General features: G+C 36.8%; 1 protein-coding gene across 11 annotated transcripts in view; it reads right to left on the reverse strand.

Moving 5' to 3' along the window:
* Samd12 (sterile alpha motif domain containing 12) overlaps nt 1–20,446 on the reverse strand; it is a 412,402-nt gene that overhangs the window by 214,267 nt on the left and 177,689 nt on the right. The window lies entirely within an intron of this gene.

Here is a 20,446-nt window from a genome sequence, read left to right on the forward strand (position 1 = left end):
ATTTTGCCTTTTGTTCAAGAAGAGCATACCATAGAGCTGACTCTTAATGAGGTTTTGAAAGAATGAGATTTCCTTCTTGCCTAGGGCCTGCGGTAACCCATTTTCCTCTAGGATAAACAGTCTCATTTTCTAAGTATGTTTTAAGAATGAGCTGTCCAATCTGCCCACATATGTCAAATAAGCAACTCTGTAGGGCACATTCCACACGCAGACATGCCACCTCACAGGTTGGGATCTATCTGTTACGTGGTAGACTGAAGAGAGGCTTTATCTGACTGATAAGGCCCGAGGCCGCGGATGATTCAAATGGATCTGCCCTTAAAGTTGTCTCAATGTTCTCATTTATCCAGTGTGGCTTCTCCCATTTTCCCTTAAAGTTTTTTGGTGACATTTCCCACTGCACAATGAAGGACAGACATCAATGGTCAGTGTCATAAAAGGAGAATAACTTTTTTTTTTTTTAAATCAGATTAGGGAAGGTCATTTCCAATAACAGTTCAATAGTTCCACTGGAGTGAAATCCAGGAGGCGGTTTGCAGTATATACATATATGTATATGTACACACACATTGATACACTATCCATTTAAATCACAGCATGATTGCATTAAACCTGGCATGTAAGGAAAAATGGGGGAAATGTTATATGAAGCGATGAACTTCATAATTACATTAACCATATTAATTATTATTAACTATAATTATAAGTTAATAATGCCAGGGAAAGACTTTAAGTCAGAAGGCATTAATGTTTTTTTTTTTTCAGGGCATATTACACAGATTCTGGCACAGTCCACAACACTGCCGTTTTACTCAGTGTATCTCTAACATGCCCTTGGGAGTCAGTTGGAATCAAAGAAATCTTTAAACGTGGGCAGAATCAAATAACAAAGACTTGGTTTCATCTAAAATAATATTTAGCTTCTTGAACTGAACGTTACAGCTGCCAAAATTCCAGACTGAAGAACTGTCCTAAGTGAAAATCAAACTAGTGATGTTCAGTTTCATTCATTTTGGTTTGATTAGGTTGGCCTGCACCACCCAGGATAACCAGCACAATGGGATTGCAGGGTCATCTTGAAACACCACCCCCTCCTCCCCCCGTAACTCTATAACTTTGTCAAGCTTATTTCCTCACCTATCTCTGTTCTTACATCCCTCAAATACTTCACATACTTTTAAGTGCCTACAGTCACATATGTGTGCCATTCATAACTATATAATACAAAACTATGATTTTATGATTCAGTTAAATTTTTTTATTTTCATTTTTTAAAGTGTTTCCAGAGTTATAACAGTTTTATTTTCATGAGTAGCTTTGGCAAAACTCACAGGTTTTGATTTTTTTTTAATGGAGTTAGGTAGAATTTTCATTAATGAAGAGATGCTATGAACATATGGGTCTGGACAAAAGACTATCTAGTTTCTCAGAACAGAGTTCCTTTCTTTTTTTGTTTTCCTTTTTCTTCTTTCTCTTTTCTCTCCCTCTTTCCTTCCCTCCCTCTCTCCCCTTTCCTCTGTATCTCCCTTCCCCTTCCTCCTTGTGGTATTCAAGGCTGCCTGCTTGCTAGGGAGGTATTCTGCCACTTCAGCTACTCTGCCAGCATTTTTGCATTGGTTATTTTTTAAATAGGGCCTCACTTTATGCCTGGAGGATAACAGACAAGTGCCACTGCACCCAGCCATTGGTTTAAATGTGATCTTACAGCCTTTTTGCCCTGGATGGCTTTGAACCGTGATCCTCCTGATCTCTGCCTCCTGTGTAGCCAGGCTTACAGGCGTGAGCCACTGCCTAGCCCAGAGTTCCTTTCTTAAAGAATGAGCCCCATCCTTCTCAGGTCTCTTTGTGTCTCCATTCTACTGCAGCCAGTCCTCTAGTAATAGCTCGGCAAATGCTTATTGAGTAAATTAATGAGCACTAATTTAAAGATAACTGAACAATTAGTAGATAATGAATGATTCACAAATTAGCAAATTATAATAAATTACAAATTATTTAGTTAATCGGTAAATAATTAAACTTCAATGGAGATAACTATAAGATATTCAGTAAGTAAACAAATGGCCAGGATAAGAAAAGAAGACCCCCTGAAAATGAAAGATCCAAACCATAGAATACTTGCAACAGAGAGAAATGTTATTATTTTCCAAAACCGTGACATATAAACTGGTACTGAAACAAAATTAGATAAATTAATGAGTAGTGCAATTCACAGTACCGTCTTGCATAATAACCCATTATTAACACCGAGTTATTTAATATTCAACTGCTAAATGCCCAATTTAGAACCTTACCATTAAAACATACTTGAGAGATTTTTCTAGTCATACTCCACTGTTTTGCATATGAGGAATTTGAGTCCCATTCCAGGTGTGCAACCTGCCCCAGTATTCTTGGCAAGTAAACAGACCTTGGATATTCCCAGGTAGTTCATTCTTTTCCTCTACCCCTTCTGTTAGCCACTGATCAACCCCTATTTCTTCACTTGCCTACTATGTATTGTTTCTATGCAGTAGGTCAATTTTTGTGAATTCCAACATAGTGAGATCCAAATAAATGACAGCATATATGTAACACTTATCCTTTTACACTATGACAGTTCAAAATAGGCACCATGTACGTTTTACCTTCTGAATCTAGTGTGGCTATGCCCTTAAAGGTTTATGAAACATTTGTTTCTATTGATACTTCTTACAAGAAGCAGGGTATCTGTGGATTCAATTTACTTTTTATCCTTTCTTTTTAAAATGTACTTTCTAAGAAAGTCCAACCCAAACATTTATAGCCACAGTGACAGGGAGTGGTGCAGATTGCAAAAAAACTTCCAAAACGGAAACCAACCAGTTTCTTAAATAAAAAGCAGAAGAAATGACAAGGATATTTTTCTAACCAGGAAATGCTTTTGCCAGGATAGCATCCAATATATGATCAAAGAGAAGCACCAGTAAAGCATATGTTTTTCCACGTTTCTCATCCATCTGTCTCTGATCTTTTGTTAATTATCTAAAACAATGAGGAGTGGTATAATTTTACTTTCACCTTTATTTCTAAATAAAGGTCATAATTTCTCTTATTGAATAGTAGCTTCAGTATTAAATAATCTTGAATGACATTGCCTGGGATACGTACATCACCATACAGTGCTGAATTTCCTGAAGCAATTATCTCCTTGGTGTCATGTGTTCACAGTTCTGTGCTAGGTGAATATGACTGTGCTGAGTATTTAACTAGCAAAGGCAATGGATGAGAGTGGAGAAGGGAGAATTCTCCTTGTATCGCAGTGAAAATTTTAGCCTTAGATGTCAGAAGAGTTGAGTGTCGCCATCTACTGACCAAGTGATCTGGGTCACTTGTTTTGATCTCTCCTCGCCCCCTCTTGCCCCCTCTTGATGACATATATGAGTTTAGATTCCTCATCTGAGAATTCACATTAATATTCTATAACAGAATTACACAGGGTACACAGTGTATGTGAACTATTACTTTACAAATTTCAAGTGTGATACAAACCTCAGTAGGAAATTTCTTATGAGTCACAAAAAATTATGAGATTCTGGGGACATCCTCAGAGTAGTTAACCAAGCACGTTCAGGAAAGCGGTCAGACTAAGTGGCCTTCCTTATATGTCATACAGCAGCTCATGTTGCCTGCATTAAGCTATCATTTCACCCTTTACTTTGTAGCTGTGTATATTTGTTGGGAGACAGACTAGTCATTGACTTGGATTTAGTGGGGGTCTATTTTGCAGAGATAAGCACATCTTGCCCCCATTTCTGTATGTGCTCAACTGATCATCACTGTAATTTATTACAAAATAGAAGGCTTATGATTAAGATCCTTCTGGCATGACTACATCAGACCCTCCTCCCCAATCTCCCAGCCAGATTTTCTACCATCTACTGAAAGATTTATAAAGGGGGACACTGTGAAACATGCGACCTTTTGAAACTGCTCACAGTGTGCTCTTCCCTGGAAGGAATTCTAATGTCGTTGTGCCTTATGTTACCTGCTGTGAACCAACCCCTGGAGAAAGATGCTTTAATTTTAATGAGTTTAAGAAAAGCTGTGCAAACTTCTCTCTTGGTGGAGCCTTAGGGATGAGGGAGGTAGACAAAAAGAAAATATTCAAAGAAGTTACACTATCCCCAAAGGTGGGATCTAGAGAGAATAGTGACAGGGACTTAAAGATGTATGATTTATTCTCGGACTCATTTATCTACAGGTTGGTTTTACTACTGTGGCTGTTCATAACTGTGGCAAAGGTGAAGGAATTTCATCAATACCAGAGGTGCAAATTCCAGAGAAAGAAAATGTTCTTTTCAGGACTGATGGCATTCACAAGGAGATTAAAGAGCTAGGGGTGTTGTGTTTTGCAAGGGCCCCTGTGCGGGGTGTGTGTGTGTACTTGTGAGTGAGTAACAAGTAGGACATAACTTAAGAGTCGAGGACATGGACATAGGCAGGGAAGGTGGGTGGGGTGCTGAATGGAGAAGCAAATGGGACCAGACATTCAATTTATCTGGAAGGTAGACATTTATACAACATCCAGAAGACAACTACATGAGTCAAGGAGAATATTTCGCATTCAACAACTGACACAGAAATGCATTCACAAGATACTATTTAGTGGAAAAGAAGACTGCGCCACCCTACATACCATAATACCACTTCTTAGCAATAAACATTTGTGCAAAGAAAACAGTCTGAAAGGATACACTCCGAAATGTTTTTACGAGTAACCTTTTTCTAGAATCAGAGAGGAGAATTTTGTATTTCTTTCTTTTTGTGTATTTATAGTTTCTGATTTTCCTACATTAAGACAGGTTTTTTAAAAATTATGACTTCTAAATTTCTTTCATACACAGATTTGGGTAGAGAGAGGAAGAGGTTAGAAAAGAGTCTGGCAAACTAAATAGCCTGTGTATGACATGCCACTTGTTTCTGTAAATAGTTTTATTTGAACACAGCAACCCCATTCACTTGTGTAGTACGAAGGATGAGTTTAGTAGTTGTGACAAAGTCCACATGGCCTGTACAGTCAAATGTCCTTTACAAAAAGCATTTGCCAACCCCTTACTAGTTATGTGAGCTTGGAGAAGTCAGAACCTCTATGTCATAGTCTCTCTATATGTAGACAGGGATAATAAGTCTTAGAGTCATTATGGAGAGTAAATTAGTTAATGCATGAAAAGTGTTAAATATTGTGCTTGGCAGCAGGAAAGGCCCAATAAATATTAAGCTTCTACTTATTACTGTTATTACTTCTTTTAAATAAGATGTCTTGTTCCACTGATATGTTAGATCTAACGAAACTGCCATTTTTGTCAATCAAAATTGCTCAACATGGGTAATTTTATGTGGTTCAGTATAACCATATATTAGCCACTCACTAGTCTCATTTCTGCTGTTTAAACTATAATCTCCAGACAGTATACATCAATGTCATCACGCAGTTTGGGCTTAGCTAAACTATCCCTAAGGACTACAAACCAAAATGTAACATTATTGTCTCCAAATGCAGACATTTGGATGGCCAAAATGATAGGCTATATTGGTACTGCAATTTGTTACTTGTGAAACACACGCAAAGTAGGGCTTCATGTCCCTGTGGTGTGCCATGATTCATGCCTCTGCCCTGTTGCCCTAAACAGAAGTCTCTCAGATAAAGGATATTTTTTTCCCCTCTACAAAATTCACCTGACTTAAATTTCAGTGGACAATGTGACCTATGTCACAGCAGTGACAGTCACTCCTGAATGGAGCAGAGTTCTCGGCACAATTTACCAAAACAGCTCGGGAAGACCCGCCCAAAGGGAACAGTGGAGGTAGATACTGCAAAGTCTGTAGAGTCCGTCAAGCACACTTCTTCAAGCACACGTAAAGGTGGCATTTGGGAACTTAGTACAGATTCAAAATAGGAGTTCTTTATAAAAGCAAAACAGGACTTCTCCAAGAACGAGACAAGAAGACAGACTTGAACATCAATAGAATGTAATTACAAGGAACTGCAGATAGGAAAGTATCGGATGAGCTTCATGAAAAGGAGGCAACTCAGGAAACTGAAGAACTAATCAAAGTGTCCTTATCAACAGAAATAAAGAAAGACTTTAAGTTAAGTGCAAAGACTATCAAAGGAAGAACAAACTCAATTTAACCCAATCAACACTTATAAATGCCTATTTTATGCCAGGCACTGGATTAACATAGCTAGAGAAAGTGAGACAAAACAGACACTATTTCTACCCCATAGCTGTTTCAGGGCTGCTGGGAGGGTGAAAAACATGTAATCAAATAACTTTAATATCATGTGATAAGTGCTATAATATTAACAATAACAGCTGTCCACTCATTTCACAAAATGTAAAGCAAATTCAGCATGGAAAAGCAAATTCTACTTGGAGAGGTCCAGGGAGGGAAGGAGGGAAAACCTGAGTCTATTCCGTAGGTGGATATTGGGTCAAGAACGAGAGTGAAATGCTGCAGTCTCAGGACAGGATGCACAGGGGAAATAGGTGAAAACAGAGCTGAGGAAGGGCTCTGTGCCAAGCTTAAGAATTGGGACTTTGGTAGACATTAAGTCTTTGTAAACAGGAAGTAGATAGACCTGGTTAAGTGTGGTTAAAAAAGACAGAAAAATAAATGCTTTCTAGAGTCACAAGGCAGGATCACAGGAGGAAGAACCTATGCTGTCCAGGTGGGAGATTGTGAAAGAAGTTTGGCAGTATGAGTAGAGGAGGAGGGGATGGATACAGAATCAGCATATTTTCAAACTAAAATGCAAAAACTGGGATGGGAACAAAATTTGAAGATTCAGAATAGAGGTAAGCACATTATGGTATGGGAGGAGGGAGGAGAGCACAGTAACAAGGGGAGGGAGAACATTTTTTCCTGAAGCAATAAAGGAAGTAGGAAAGGGGGGAGAAAGATGCAGATATTTTTGTAGGAACAGAAGTTAGGGAATTTATTGCTATTGATCTCTACTCTTAACATAATGACTCTAGTACTTTCCAAAAACATACAAAACCCAAACAAAACAAACTGACAGAGTAATTAATGCAGTCATCAGCAAAAAAGGAATCAAATAGAAGCAGGAGCCCACAAGCAAATAGGGACCTCCCAGAACACATCATGTATAGTTAACTTAATTTCTGCGGCAAGGTAGAAAGTCCAGCATTCAAAATATAAATGGAGGACAGAGACTTTTGGTCATGTTTGATTTAGTATCATGTGACATTCTTAGGAGGAGGTAGAACAAAGACAGGAAAAACAAGGAAAAACTGGATCTGGTTGAAGGTGTGAAGTAGATCAAATCTATCACCATAAAAACTCCGATCTGCTCATTTGGATGGACACCTACTAGACTTTTCATAAGGATGGATCTCCTATTCTCTCTTAACAATGTGACCTAGCTTTGAACATCTGGTAATCCAAAAGTTGTGTGCCAATGTACAAAGAAACTCTGTCTATTCTTGAAAACAAACAGGAGATGGGAGGAGGGTCCCTGCAATCTAACACTGCAGAATCAGAGATGCCTGGCTTTTCTATCTCACTGCAATTGGGCAGATACAGTCTACCTCTATTACTGTAGTTTTAACATATAGTGGTGTTTATTAAATGCTTATCAAATAATTAAATATAGACTAATACTAATGACAGTCAATTTTTATTGACCTCCTAGAACATGCCAGACACTGTTCTAAGTATTTTTCATGTTTAAATGTCTAATTCTTCCAACAAATTGGTATGAGAGGTCTTGCAGATGGTAAGTGCTCAATTCCTCTACATTTTTTGAGTGACTCACTGAACTCTGAACCTCACTTCCTCATTTGTAACAGCTTGTAAGATTTCTGGGAGGTACCTACCTGTTCTTTAACACTGAACAGTTCAGGGTGCCAGTCTAGGTAATTGGTAGGTATCTGCTTATAATGTACACTCAGTTCTCAGCAAAGCATCCTGGACAGATAAAGTTCCCAAGAAACAAGCATTTTTAAAGATGTCAGAGGTTTTCTCAAACAGGACGGCTCCATAGTACAACTATTCCTTTTGTTCTAGTTCTCTGATCTATGAAACAAACAGTTCATGGGAAGACAGCTTCTACTTCTCTCATGCCAACTATTATCACTAATATTAAATAATTCCTGAATTTAGAGTATTAATAAGTGTCCCTTTGGAGCAATAGCTTCTTTAGGCTAGCCTACAAAGTGGTGGTGTTCTATAACGAAAAGGAGAGAAATAAAAATGTGTGTTTTTCTTAAAGCAAAATTTATTATAGTTTTAAATCTTGAGGTTTTTCTGGTGCTAAGATTCCTTTGCTTTCTAAAATGGTGACAATTTTTAAATATTAATTTAAAATTATTAGTGGATAAAATAGAAAGATGACAACCACATGTCAAAAAAGAAAACTTTTCTGCAGTTTCACTTGTCTTTAAAACCCAAAAGTCTTGGATGCGCTGATGTAACTCAGTGAGCAGAATCTCAAGAGGTCAGGAGAGTTGCTGCTTTGTTGGTAGAAATCTTTCAACAAGTGCTACGACTATGTCTGCCTTTATAAGAATGCTTTGTGCCTTCAGATCGCTCTTGCAGTAAAACACTGCCTAAGGTGGATTTACTAACCCAGTCCTTTCTTTTACTTTTGATATTTTATATTTCCCCATTCTTTTTAGTAGGATATATTAGTAATACAATATAATAGGTTTTGTTATGACATTTTATGCATGCATAGTGTACTTTGATCATATTTGACCCTTCCCATTATCTCTTCTCCTGCTTGTTCCCTTCTTCTTCCCAAATGGCCCCCTTCTACTTTCATGTCTCTATCTCTCTCTTTCCCTGCCTCTCTCTCTGTCTCTTTTGGGTGGCACTGGGGTTTGAACTCAGGGATTCATGCTGTTAGCAGGTACTCTATCTCTGAGCCATGCCACCAGTCCTTTGTGCTCTGCTTAATTTTGAGTCTTACACTTTTCCTGTGGGCCAGCCTGTAACTGTGATGCTCCTGATCTCAGCCTCCCACAAAGCTGAGATGAGAAGCGCATGTACCACCGCGCTCAGCTTTTATTCGAGATGGGGAGTCTTGTGAACTTTTTGCCTTGGCCTTGAACCTCGATCTTCCTGATGAGCCACTAGTGGCCAACAGTATCTTTCTTTTTTATTCTGCACATGAAAGAAAACACTTGATACTTGTGAGTCTGGCTTATTTCACTTAATATGATGATCTCTGGTTCTACCCATTTTCCTGCAAACAATATGATTTTAATGAATGTAACCTTTCTATATACATAACTACCTATATTATAAATAGATGAGTATAAAACCATACCCATCCCCCCCATCCATCCATCCACCCACCCACCCATACATCCATCCTTAACCTACATGATACTACAGCCAGGATAGAAATATGAAGGATTACATTTTCACTTTTTCCCTTTAAAAACAGTAAGTCATTTACAAAGTTTGGAAAGAACATAGGTTATTAAAAGCCAAATTATTAACATATTGTCTATATATATTAAATTGCACATATTTGAAATACCAAATATATAACTTTAGACAGATATAAAATATTTTCATCACCATGGAAATTTCCTTTGTTCCCTTTTACAATCAATCTCCCTTCTCTCCTACTCCATCCAATACTGTGTGTCTCACTCAGCACAATCTGAGATTAATTCATGCTGAGCCCAGTAGTTGTTTCTTTCATACTGCTAAGTAGTGGTTTTAGTGTGAATATGACATAACTTTTTTCCTGTTTTTAAGACATAGGATTAATTGTAACTTTTTGATATTCTTTTCTTTTTCTTTTTTTTTTGCATTGCTTGGGATCAAACTCAGGGCCTTCCATATTCTAGGTAAGCACTAAATCACTGAGCTACAGCCCCAGCCCTTCTTAGTCTTTGTTTATTGTAGTACTGGGGATTGAATTCAGGGCCTCATGTTTGCTAGTCAAGCACTATAACACTTGAGCCATTACCCCCACCCAATCCTTTTGCTTTTAGTGTGTTTTTCAGATAGGGTCTCTTGCTTTTGCTAGGCTGGTCTTAGATCATGACACTTCTATTTTTGTCTCCTAAGTAACTAGGTCCTTAGACATACACTATGACACCTGTCTTGTTTTTGAGATGGGGTCTTTTTCTGGGGTAGTACTGGAGTTTGAACTCATGACCTTGTGCTTGTTAGGCAGGCACTCTACCACTTAAGCCAAACTCCCAGCTCTTTTTGCTCTAGGTATTTTTTGAATGGGGTATACCATATATGCATGGGCAGTCTGGATTGGATCCCTCCTATTTACACTTCCCCCATGTGCTGGGATGGCAGGTGTGCACAACTGCACACAGCTTTTTATTGATTGAGATGGGGTCTCTTAACGTTTGGCCTGGGCTACCCTCAAACTTCCTGATCTCAGTCTCCTGAGTAGATAGTATTAAAGGCATGAGCCACTGCACCCATTGGATCTCACTAACTTTTGCCTGTACTGACTTCAAACCAAGATTGCCATGTCTCCACTTCCCAAGCAGCTGTGATTAAAGGTATGTGTCACTGCACCCGGTCCTTATAAGTAGTTTTTAAATAGAAATACTTTCTTCTTGTCTGTGGCTTGGCCTTTTCATTGCATTGATGAATTCTTTGATGAGTAAAAGTTTTAATTTTGATAAAGATTAACAATTTTTTGCTTTAAGGTTTTGTGCTTTGTTGGTTTTGTCTAACAAATCTTTGTCTATCCCTATGGTTTTGAAGATTTTCTCTTATTCTTTCTTCTAGAAATTTTATATAGATTTAGATATTACATTGAGGTCTATGATTTATTTCAAGTTAAATTTGGTGTACAGTATGATGTAGGGGTAGAGTTCGTTAATTTGGCTGTTTTAGTAATTTATTGCAAAGACTTATTTTTCTCTCGTTGAATTTCTTTGGTACCATTTTTGAAAATCATTTGGCCATATATGCGTTGGTTTATTTCTTGGAAGTTCTGTTTTACTGATATAAAAGTCAGTTTTTATTCCAGTACCACATTTATTGTACTGGTTATTGTAGTTTATAGTAACTCTTAAAAATCAGGTAAATAAATCCTCAAAACATTGTTTCTAATTGTTTTTACTACAGGACCTTATTTGCATTTCCATATAAATTTAAAAACCAATGTGTTCATTTCTATTTAAGAAAAAAAAAAGCTCTTCTGGGATTTTGAGATTGCAGTAGACCTATATATCATCACTGACAGAATAGACATAATTGCAGTGTTGAGTCTTTTAATCTAAAAATGTGATATAACTCATTTATTAAGATGTTCAATTTCTCTCTGCAATATTTTGAAGTTTTCTGGATAGCCTTGCATATATTTCAGGTACTTTTTACATATTAGTTTTATATTCCATGTGTTTGATAAGTTATTAGTTCTTGTAAGATTCTTCCCTTGGGCTATTTGCCTCCTTAGTATATCTTAGAGTTTCCCATACAAAGAAAGATGTTATCAACGGAAAAAAAAGTTTTACTTCTTCCTTTCAATCTCTATGCCTTTCATTATTTTTCTTGTTTTATTTCACAGCCACAGTCTTCAGAACAGTATTTAACAGAACGGAAGACTGTATGTCCTTGCCTTATTCTAGATTGTAAAACAAAAATATTCAGTATTTAACTATGAGGGACAATGCCAATTTATCATGAGTTCTCTTTATCAAGAAATTTTATTTAATTTTCTGTTTTCTGAGAAGTTTTATTATGAATAACTGTTGAATTCTGTCAAATTCTTCTGAATTTATTGAGAAAAATGTGTATTTTGTTTGTACACGAAGTATTCTAATAGTTTAAGTTGATTGATAAGGTAGTTTGCACTAACTTCCTCCTTGCTTTGGCTATTAACTAAGAGAAATGATATTGAAATTTATAACAATAAGAGCCAATTTATCTATTTTTCCTTTGAATTCTATCAATGTTTGCCCTGAGTACTTTGAAACTCAGTTGTAAGGTACACAAATCTTTGGATTTTTATGTTTTCTTAGAGAATTTATTAATGTATAATTCTGTAATGTTGTTCTAATTCTTTTTACTCTTCCTTGTCCTAAATTCTGCTTTGTCTCAATTTAACATAGCTACTAAAGCTTTCTTTTGACTGCGTTACCATGGTATATATTTCTTCAACACTTTACTTTTTATATTTGAGGTATATTTCTTCTGTTTGTTTAATTTTGTTCATTCGTTTTTGAGACAGGTCTTTGTGTATAGCCCAAGTAGGCCTGGAACTTATGATCCTCCTGACTGCTGGCATTAGGGGCATGCACCACCACTCCCAGGTGACCTATTTCTTGTAGGCAGTATAAAGATAGACTTCTTTTCCCGCAGTATGACAATCTCTTTTAACTAGCACATTAGGATTCTTCAAAAAAATTGGGCCAATGTAAAGAAAGGAAAAGTCACAACTGGGCATATCATATTTAAGCTACTCTCCTCCCCTAAAAAGAGACAAAAGTAAAATCTTGAAAGCCAGATTTTAAAACAAACACACATCTTACCTACAGAAGAAAAATGGCAAGAATCGAGAAGACTTCTCCTTAGAAGTCTCTGACTGAACAATTTTAAAGGGCGGAAAGAAAAAAAAATTCCAATTCTACATTCTCTTTCAAAAGTGAAGGAGAAGAAAAGACCTTCCCACATAGCAAGTGAAGTCATTCAATACAAGCACAGCAAACTGTCCTGTAAGAAATGTTAAAAGAAGTTTTTCAGGTAAAAAGAGTTTCTTTGTGGGAAGTTCTGAGCAAAATTTAATGTATTGAAAGACATATGGCTATGTTTGTTTTCCATATTTCTCGAGTCAAATTTAAGTTATGCTCTTTGAACAATTTGTCCATTCCACACAAGTTGTTAAATATATTGGCAAAACTTATTCATAATATTTTATTATCTTTTCATGTATGTTAAAATTTTGTGAAAACCTACTTTCTTTCTTAAATCGTCTCTTTTCTTTTTTGCTTTTTCATTCTAGCTAGGCATTTATCAATTTTGCTGATCTTTTTCAAGAATCAACCTTAGCTTTATAAATTTTTTCTATTGCTTGTATGATATCTACTTCATTGGTTTTAGCTCTTAAATTTATTATCCCTTTCTTTTTATTTACATTAGGATTAGTGTGTTCTTCTTTTCCTAACTTCTATTCTGAAAATTTAGTTTATTGATATCATGTCTTTCTTTTTTAATATAGGCACCTAATGCTATAATTTTCCTCCAAATTATGTTGCAATGCACCATAAAATGTTTGAATGTTTCCAATGTATTTCAGTTCAAAATCTTTCCTAATTTCTCTTGTGACATTTTTCTTCACTCACATAGTTATACTTGTGTATACATTAAGTTTCTAAATATTAGGGAATTTCTGGCTATCTTGTTAGTGATTTCTACTTTGGTTCATTTGTGACCAGAGGATGTGCACCCTGTCAGTGTTCAGTTTTTTGAAATTTATTTAATCTATGGCCTGGCATATAGTATTTCAGGGTGACTAATTCTCATGATCTTGAAAACAGTGTGTATTTGAATTTGTGTATAGTATTCTGCCTAGGATAAGGTAGGTACTATATAAATCTTGAAGTAAATGAATTAACTATAACCGACCAAATAACCAAAATGTGTAGAAATAGGTTGATCAACAAGCTAAAATGAATGGAACTATTTTGAAAGAAAAGAGGAAACCAGCCTAGCCACAATGAAGATGAGAGAATGTAGGAATCTGAGGAAACAAATGTCCAGAGAACATGGGGATGTCTGGCTACAGCAGAGCCAGAAGAGTTGTCTGTATAAGAGAGCAAGGTACTGTCTATGAAAGTAGAGAAAGGAGAAGATGGATGAGGTGGAGCATAAAAATTTTAAGGAAATCCCTTCAGTCTATACTGTCTCAATTTAGCAGAAGGAAAAACTATAGAGATATAGAAGGAACTTGGGAGGAAGCATTTTAGGATATCCAATCAACAGTCCATGGGGATGAAGAAAGGATAAGGAGCTAGCTCTGTGGTGGAGAGAATATGTAAAAGTAGAAGTTATCCATAGCTTTCTACATCAAGAGGTTCTAATATAGGAACCTGAATAGGACCAAGGGGTATGTTTCAGTTAAACCTCAGCATAAAGTTGGTAATTAAACTTTTAAACTACCAACTTAAGTTACAAAAGTCTAACCTCAGGTCCTATCCTGAGAGACACAGATGGACACCTACTCCAAATGAGAACAGAGGAGGGTTTTCTGAGGAGGTGGTGTTTCAACTCAAGCCAGAAGGAAATTGGGATTATCTGGTGAATGAGTAGGATTGAGAATGATAGAGAGTATGGCATTTGAGAAAACTTCAAAGCCATTTGGCAGGACTACAGCTTTGAAGAGGAGGCAGTAAAGGAAACCAAACACCATAACCACTATGACCAATACCACCACAAAAATTTAAAATGTTGAACAGAAAAACAGGCTGCTTTAAAAAATTATAAAACTGTCATCCCTGGAGGTGTTCAAACAAAGGCTGGCTGGCCATCTAGCAGGTATATTGGAATGGATAGTCAGGGAGACATCTGGTTGAATTACTAGGGGATACTCATCCCACATTCTGTTTGATTGCTAGTGGGGAGACATTCCTAAATAAAGCTCCTGCTCCATATCATGTTTACCAAGCCTACTCTTCCATGTTCCAGCCCATCTTATGACCCATGTACTTGATATTGTCAGCTTTTTGCCATGAACTAACTGAAAGACAGTGCTCAGTTGTAATTGGGATACTTGATTTAGAGAGAACATATTCTTAGCAAATCCATTTGTTCGAAGCCATAAATGGCATTCTCTAAAAAGCTTTATCAGGAATGAAGCTGATATTTTGATGCCCTTTTCCCCATAACTCATGTGTTTATTTCTCATTTGAAAGGATTTTTAAATTGACCCTGTAAAACCTTGGGTCGTATTGAAAGTTCATTCCAACATTGAGAAGTTTATTATAAACTCCCCAAATTATCAAGAAAACCAAGTTCAGTACTTTCAGTTTAAGGATATTGAGCAATATTCTTCAAAAGTTAATAGGTTAATAAGTAGAAAGTCAGTAAGCTTTCCATCCAAAGTTAAAAATAAAAAATAAACACTATTATTGGAAAATTAACTTATGAGAAGTAATTCATGCCCTAATGATGTCAAGAACTTTACTATATAAATATGAAATAATGTACATAGGGCTCCAAACAAAGTAAGGAGCACTTCATGCAAAAGAAAAATGGCACAAAATTACAATGGTACAGAAAAGTAGAACACAATATCCAGAGAAAGAACAATGAAGACAAGAAAATGTGCAGGTGAGGACTGTGGTAGTTAAATACATCCACATTGTATTTGGTTATGCTGGATTCTACTAAATAGTAGTCTCAGAGGTACATCACATAAAGTAATAATTCCACTTCTTTTGACACTTGTTAACTACATACCCCATTGGTCTTTATGAGAAATTCTAACCATAATAAAAGAAGACAATTGCAAAAGGATAGAGGGTAGGAAAGCTCAGAAAAATCAGCACTGAATAGAACAATGCTAGGTAATGCATAGAGCCACACTGCAAAGGTTTGAAAAAGATAAAGTGGTTTCCCTTTATTCGACAGTATTAAGTAGAACTGCCAAATTTCAGGGTTCTACATCTCAGTAGAATACTTTTAAAAGGGGAAAAAGTACAAATGGGTAATAGTTGAAGCACAAAAAGAACCAGAAGTACTCATCTATTTTGTAGGAGAACATTTAGAAATACGACAAATCAATATGGAGCATCTGTAGGGGTTACTCAAATGATAATTATTCCTGCAGACTTCTAAAAGATATCCATTGTTGTTCTATGAAGTAAACCCAAGGAAACCCTATATACTCATTCAAAATAGCTTTTAAAAACATTATATATTCTGGGAAGCTCTGAGTGCTTCATCCATGAAAATAAGTCTTTAAAGTTGGCAGGGGAAAGAGCCCTTCACAGAGAGAGGATTTGAAGCTAGAGGAGTTGAGGTGACTTAGCACTCACCATAGGAAGAGTACTAGGCACAGTCAGGGGCTAATATCTCTGCCATCCTGAAAAGATTCATAACTGTACATAAAAGAGAATCTGAAAGTTGCTTATGAGCTTACATTTGGTCCCAGTAGAACTTCCTCATCAGCATTCCAAGCCAGATCTCAGAAAGCCAGAGAAAGAATCTTGCAAGCACAGAAAAACAAACTTCTTTCCTTCAAGCCTAATCTGATGGTATAAATCTATATATCCTAATGATTCTCTGGTGGTCTAACCTCTCACTTCTCTTTAAGATTGCTTCTGCAGGGAATTAAGGCAAGTGAGTTCTCTTGTGATTAACCACATCTGCCACAAAATAGCAGGTGTCTTCTGAACACAAATCATCAAAAATTCTAATAGGAAATTTACAAAAGGTTTAGAACACTAGTAGGTTAAAACCTATCTTATAGGGCTGGGAGTAGCTCAAGTGGTAAAGCATATGCCTAGCAAACAAGCCCAAAATGCTGACTTCAATTCCCAGTTCTGCGCCAAGATAACCAAACAAACAACCCCTCCCCCCAAAACATATATATACATACATACATATATGCATATAAAAACATATGAACATATACACATATATATAGACATATGAATATATATACATATATACATATTATATATATATATGTATTTGGATTTTGGAGTAATGGGGAGAAAATTTGTTCAGAATTTAATTTCCTTCAAACAAATGCATAAAAATATTAATATGGTAGAACTGCTTGTGAAAATAGAAATATAAAACTGTTTTAAAACTACCAAGGTTAAAAAGCAATATTCAAAAAGATTAAAATAATGTCCCTCATTAATTAGGAAACAGGTAAGATGTTAGGACTAGATCAAAAGAGAATCCAAACAGCAGACACAATTAAAAGTTGGGAAATTTGAAATCAATGTGCAAATGAGAAAAAAAGCTCACCTTTTCCACTGTAGGTAGGGATGTCAATTAAACCTCTGTGGGTCAGAACTTACACTTCAATAGACAAGAATTTTGTTTACATTAACCCTCCATAGGGAATACATTCCAAAAGGCCTGAAACCATTAACAGTACAGAATCCTATAGATAGATATAGATGCCATGGTTTTTTTCTACATACACATACCTATGATAAAGCTTAATTTATAAATTAGGCATAGTAAGAGTTTAGCAACAATAGCTGATAAAATACAATAATTATGCCATAAAAGAAGTTAGGTGAATGTGGCATCTCTCAAACTATGTAATTTCTATTAAATATTTTAAGGCCATAGTTGATTATGGATAACAAAACTACAGATAAGGGGACTACTGTATTGTTGCTAGTTATCTACAACTTACAAAGTTGTAAAACTGCTCCCTACTAGAAATAGATGACACAAAATGGTGTGATATAAATGATGGTGCATGGTTTCCCTGAAAGCACAATTTTATCTGTACATGGATCACTGACTATCTTATTTACTTATTCCCCAGACCCAGTACATTGTAGATGCTCCATAAATACTTGCTAAATGGATGAATGTCTACTGTGTGTCACCATTAAACTAGGCCCTTTATATGTATCATCCCATTTAATCTTCCTAACAGCCTTTAAGACAAATATTTTTCTCATTCTATGACAAGAAACAACTTGTGTGATATTATACAGCTACTATGTCTTAAAGGATGGGGTGAAGGACAACTGAGAGGATTTGACTTAGACCTATAATCAGAAAACCCATCTTTTTTCTTCTTTCCATTTAAAATATGTCCTTTTTATTTACCATCACTAGATCACCTGCCTCTAAATCAAGGGTCATTTATATACTACATTGGTATAACATGCCTCCTCAATAAGCATGATATTTGAGATGCTTCCTTTAAGCAAATTAAATGAATAACAGCACTTAGAAAAACCTAAGCACAGATAAGAGACATATGAACAATCTAGTTTGTAGCCTTGCAGATTAGCACAGGGTATTTACTAGCCCTGACTTTTTTGTTTTCCTTTAGGCACTCCTTTCCCAATTTTCAGAACAATGGAGCTAGATGAAAGTCAACACTGCTTATGCCTCTAGTTTTGTCTTAACAAATATCAGGATAGCAGTTAGGAAAACAGCAGCAACTCACATCCATTATATGCTGGCTGTGACTCTGACTCCCTTCACAGCAACCTAATGAGGCAGGTACTAAATTCTTTTCCTTTACTTTATAAGAGTAAAGCAAACTGAAGTGCAAACAGTAACCTTCACAACATCAGACGGTGACACTGCAGTGCTGGGCTTTCCTCTGACCATTGCATCTACTTCCCTGGCACCTCCCTAAGTCACTCCCCTGTCTGCACAGCCATTGAGGTTTGCTTTTTTATCACATCTTAAGATTGCATAAACCTCTTGGCCTTGGGGTTTGGGGATTCCCATTGCTTCCAGCACTACAGGACTGGTAGTTGCAGACTGCCTTAAGTCCTGGAAGCTGCCTTCTGGCCACTTGGGTCTTTGAGTATTTGGGTTCTTTACATTCACCCTGAGAGAGGCACAGGCCAGAGAAGATGGGAAGAGAGTGGTGTTTTAAGGTCTCCAATGTCAAAAAGATGTGAAACAAATGTTAATCTGAAATTATTCTCAAAGTCCCCAAATAATTCCTTGCTTGTCAGAAAATGAACTACCCATAAGATGAAGTCACACTTCCAGATGAGACCTGATACGTATAACAGCACGATGCTGCAAGTAGAAGGTATCTACCATGGTTGACTTAGTAGTTTACCTATGACATTTAGTTTAACCTTCATGACAACTCTCTGAGACTGTGACAATTATTACCTTCATTTTTGAGATGAGGAAGTGAGGTTTAATAACTTTCCCAATGTAAGCTGCTTCTCCAAGATCCAAAGACAGCTGCAACTTACTGATTTCAAAGGTATTTTGTAGAGATCAAGAATGTCACCAAAAGCAATGTGACAACTATTTGCCACACACACTTCTTCCCATGTCCCTTTCCCCAGTCACTCAGCAGAGGACCTTGAAAGTGATATCTATCACTCCATCAGCACTAAAGCAGGAGGTCCTTCACTCCTAGGGGGTGCACTGCTCATCCTCTTCTAGCTATTGTGAAGTTTATCCTTCCCCCATAATTCACTTCATAGTTCTCATCTCTCATAAAGGATAACACTGCTTTCAAATGAGCTCGTGAAAAGGCTTTGCCTTTGCTATCATGTAGGCATCAAGGAACATTAAACAGCCATTATCTCATGAAGACCGCTGTCCTTAAGCAAATGGTTATTAACTGATTGATCACTTTTCAGATGGAACAACTGACCCTACGTGGGCTTTTCTTATACACTTAATGGGAGGAGGGAGCGAGGAAATGAAACCTAGATAGTTGTAGTAAGCTAAGTACACTTACTGCCCTCAGGATTCTAGGAATCTCATCCAAAGGAACATTAGCTGTAGTAGAGGGAAGAGAAAAACTGCAATAGTGGATCAATTTTATCTTAAGTTAGGAGAATTTTACTCTTTTGTTCACTCAGCTTGAACTATACTTGGTCTGCTCTTTGTATACTTAGACATTATTAACTTGGTCAGCAGGATTAAAATAATCTAGCTATGCATTTTTTAAACATTTAGTGCTAGAACCCTATTTCCAAGTACAGTTTTCTGAGAGAATGGGATAAGTAACACAGACATAAACAGAACTGCTTTGGTTGACACACCCACCTCAACCCAAACACACCCCTGTCCCTTTGGTAGCCAAGGGTTGGACAGAACACACTTTGAAAACCACCAATTCCTGCTCAAGGGAGGGGAAGGAACAGCCACAAATTGTACAGCTGTAGAGTAGGAAGTGAAATGCAAAAAGAAATACTTTCTGCATAATGCATCTCTTTTTCAAAGTAAGAGAAGTGGCTAGAAACATTAAGATTTTTGAAGGTACAAAATGGGTTTGGAAAAAGGCATCCTGTCCAGAGTGCTCAGCTGTTGTATGGCAAGTCACTCTCTCACTGGAGTGTCAGCTTTCTCTCAGACAGAAGGAAGGATCTGGACTACATTCTTCCCCTGAAGCCCATGGAATCCTGCTCTTCAGTCTTGCCTTTTACTGCAATGTTTGTGAATAAGGAGAGGTGAGCTGCCCACAAGCAGGCAGAATCTGAGGGCAGGTAAGGTCTGGAAAAGATACTCTACCACTGCCACGGGAGGGGTGGGCATATTCATTTCATTTCTCCCATCCTACCCCTTGAGAGACTTGATCTGAAGGAGCTTTGCAGTTCATTATATTCTCCTATTTTCTGCTTCTAAGTGCTCTTGACTGCCATGGAGAACACTCAAATAATCCTTGATCTAAATGGAGTTTTAATTTGTGTCTTAAAGGTATTATCTCAGGGCAGTGAGTTAGTATTATATTTCACTTCAGAGACTTGGAACATCTTTGGGTGTCAACACAAGAGGGTAATCCTCA

The sequence above is a fragment of the Castor canadensis genome, chromosome 3, assembly GCF_047511655.1.
Source record: "Castor canadensis chromosome 3, mCasCan1.hap1v2, whole genome shotgun sequence".
Taxonomy (NCBI): Eukaryota; Metazoa; Chordata; class Mammalia; order Rodentia; family Castoridae; genus Castor; species Castor canadensis.